Genomic DNA, 3,727 nt, shown 5'->3' on the forward strand with positions numbered 1-3,727 from the left:
ATGAGAGTGGGAGCTGGCCATCCCCTCTGATGATCAAGGGAGCTTGGGGCAAAAAGCAGGACTCACACCTTTCTTGTCTCCTGTGTGCATCTGCCCTGGTAGGCCTCCTTGTGTTGTCAAAGCTGCTCACAAGATGGTCAAGCTGTGTCTGGCTGACCATTCACCAGTCAGTCTCCCACTTTCACTGTCCCGGCTCAGCTTCTCCTCCCAACAAATACTCAACCCATTTCTATTATCTTTCCTCTGAAATTCAGCATTCCTGAATTTTCATGTATCTGTTTCATTTTGCATTTCATATCTTTGTTGTAAAATGTTCATGTAGTGCTTCTGCCCAGTCCCTGCAATTTTTCAAAGAATAATCTTTCAATGCAATTTTCTCTCTCATGATACCGAGTATATGCCAATGATTTTAGTTTCTTTCTTTTTTTTTTTTTTTCTAAAGGAATATATCTTTCATTGAGTCTGAACTAACTCAGTGGCACCTATTAATAACAACAGCAATTACTAATATTTCTGGTTGGTTTTTTTTCATATTCTCTATTTTATTTTATACATACTTGTTTTAAAATTTATTTTTAATGTATGTTTTTCCTTCATATATCTCTCTGATCATTCTAGATATTCTTTAAAAAAGACTTCCTCAGAGTGGTTTATAAAAATTTTGCATTTGTAGTGGGTTCGTTCACATTCAATTGTTAACTTTCTTGGCCACCATTCTTAGCAGGAATCCATATTTATAGTAACATCTTGAGATTTCTTTATTTTTTCTGTTGACACATGTGGACTAGAAAGTTTTAGTTTTGTTTTAACTTCCCTGCTGTTTATCACCATATAAAAGATTTTTATGTTCTGTATTTGCCTGTAGTTGGCCTCTTGGAATCTTACTGAAGCATCATCATTTGAGTCTTCTCAAATTTATTGCATGTGGAGTAAACTCAAATCTGGCCATATAATGAGTAGTGAATTAAATTATTTGGTATAAAGACTCATAAAAATGTCCTCAATTAAGTGCATAAAAAGCGTTTTTTAAAAGTCTCCTTTTATGAACAGGAAGACCCCATAAGATGGCACCTAACAACAAAACAACAATATTAGACCTGGTTTCAAGCAATGAGTTTATATCTTTCCATTTTGCATGGACATTTTTAATATTCATTAACTCAGTTTACCAAATTAGAAAATGATCAATACTTCCAGGTTTCAGTCCTAAAGTCCACTGTTGTTGTAAGGTGCTGTTGATTTGGTTCTGACTCATAGCAACCCTGTATAGGGTTTCTTAGGAGCAGTTGTTGGATTTGAGCCACTGACCTTGCACTTAGAAATCCAGTGCTTATCGTATAGTGTCACACCAGGACTCTGAATTATAGAAGGCCTGTGATTTTCTCCCAATAATTTATGTTTTTATTAAAGATTCATGTTTCATTGGATTTCTCCCTTTACATTTTTATTGCTGTGTTTGAAACAGATGTACAACATTTAAACATACACTTAATCTATTTAACAGAATAATTAATTAAAATACTACAATTCAAAAGGGCAATAATTATTGGAAATTACTTGCCAAGGCATAAAAACTATTAGAAAGTAGTTTAAGGGTTAAGTAAGCTTCCAAAGGAAGGACTATAGGTTTTTCAATAATCTCATCTTCCTGTTTCTGGAAACTTTAGTTAAGATGGTAGCTCAAAAGCAAGGAACAAAATAAAGTAAATCTGTCAGTGGAAATTGTTTTTTTTTTTTTTTTTTTTTTTTTTTTTAAAATGGCTTTTTCCATTTTAATTCATTAAAGTATTGAGTAACTTACCTTCTATGGACACTTATAATATACTGCATCTTGTTTATAAAGAGGGACATATATACTGATTTTAAACCAAAATATTTGGGTCATTCCAAAATTCCTACATATTTTAGTTCTTGGTAAAACAAACCACTGTGACAATGAAGTAGTTTATTGTTGCTTTAACTGACTTAGTTTTCTTGTGGAGAAATGGTTGCATAAAATGGTGAGACTAAATGGTGCCACTTATCAATTAAACAGAAATTCCAGTGAAATAATATGGAAAACTGTGTGGTCACAGTTTAAAAGGTTATGTGTGGGACACTAATAATCCAAACTGTATTTTTTTTTTTTTTTAGAATAAACACCTTTAATACATGTGCTGGATGTGAGGGAGGAGGCTTTATTTGCCTTTCCGGGCCTTGATTTTCCTCAGATAGAACGCCAGCTCCTTGCCCTCTAGAACATAGCCATCTGCTCGGCCACACTGGCCTGGTCTGGAAGCGATACATGCAAGAAGCTTGCCCTGCTGGAACTGCTCCTCCAAAAGACTGCTGATTTTTGCATGCTTTTTCCTTTCATCATATTTTTTCTGATTTTCTCTGATCGCTTTTGGTTTAATATCTCTTCCTCTTCAGGAGTCAGTTTGGCTCCCTTCTTGCGGCCCAGAGGCAGTGCATAGTGGGACTCATACCACTGCCTGTACGGTGTGCTGTCAATGAGCATGATGCAGTTCTTCACTAGGGTCTTGGTGCGAACCAGCTCATTATTGGACGCATTGTAGACAACATCAATGATTCTTGTTTTCCGAGTACAATACTCAGAACCCCAGGAGAAGTTCCCCACATCCAGCCTCAGGGCCCGGTACTTCTTGTTGCCTCGTCTAACACATAACTGTGTGTATGCGGCGGGGCGGATCTTAGTGTTGGCAGCCGGGCGTCCCAGCTCATACTTCACTTCTTGTGGTAGGGCTTTCTCTTGCTCCCGGTCTTGCAGCGCTTGTGCCAGTTGTCCCGGGAGATACCCATCGCTCCGCGCTGGCTGGAAAGAGCCCCAACCGTATTTTTGAAGAAGAAGGAAAAAAAGTTCTATTGAAACAGAACTATTGAGTATGTTTTCTGTAGTGCAAAAGATAAAAGACTTCAGTTTACATACAACATATTTGCCGAAGATGCCATGGAGTTGATCTTGATTCATATCAATTCTATGTACAACAAAGTAAAACACTGTCCACTCATGCATCATTCTGTGACTGTGTTTGAGCTAATGGTTTCACCCACCATGCACTGAAGGCATTGGCAAAGAAAAAACCTCCAGGAATTGCTAGAATGCAAATTGAAATCTTTCAACAAACTGATGTAGGAGGTGCTCATTCATATATTCCAAGAAAATTGCAAGAGAGTTACCTGACCAACTGATTGGAAAAGGTCCATATTTTTGCCCATAACAAAGAGAGGTGACCCAATCAAATGCAGAAGTCATCAGACAGTATCATTAATATCACATGTAAGTAAAATAATTCTCAGGATAATTCAAAAACAACTACAAGTGTACATTCATAGGAAAGTGCCAGAGGTTCAAGCCTGTTTCAGATGAAGATGTGGAATAAGGATATGGTTGCTGATGTCAGATGAATCTTAGCTGAAAGCAAAGAATATCAGACAGATGTTTGCCTGTGCTTTATTGACTACACAAACGCTTTCGATTGTGTGGGTCATGACAAGCTATGGACAACATTGTGGAGAATGAGTATTCCGGAACACTTAATTGTGCTCATGAGGAACCTATACATAGACCATAGGCAGATATTAAAACAGAACAAGGCGACACCGAATGGTTTAAAATTGGAAAAGTTGTACACTAGGTTTGTATTCTTTCACCATACTTATTCATTCTGTATGCTGAGCAAATAATCTGAGAAGCTTGATTATATGAAGAAGATCATAGCATCAG

At 37.0% G+C, this 3,727-nt stretch overlaps 1 pseudogene; it reads right to left on the reverse strand.

Annotated features, from left to right (window-relative positions):
- Positions 1–2,177: 2,177 nt before the first annotated feature.
- LOC102814092 lies at positions 2,178–2,802 on the reverse strand (annotated as a pseudogene).
- Between the last annotated feature and the right edge of the window lie 925 nt (positions 2,803–3,727).

Source organism: Chrysochloris asiatica, unplaced genomic scaffold (assembly GCF_000296735.1).
Source record: "Chrysochloris asiatica unplaced genomic scaffold, ChrAsi1.0 scaffold00002, whole genome shotgun sequence".
In the NCBI taxonomy this organism is placed as follows: Eukaryota; Metazoa; Chordata; class Mammalia; order Afrosoricida; family Chrysochloridae; genus Chrysochloris; species Chrysochloris asiatica.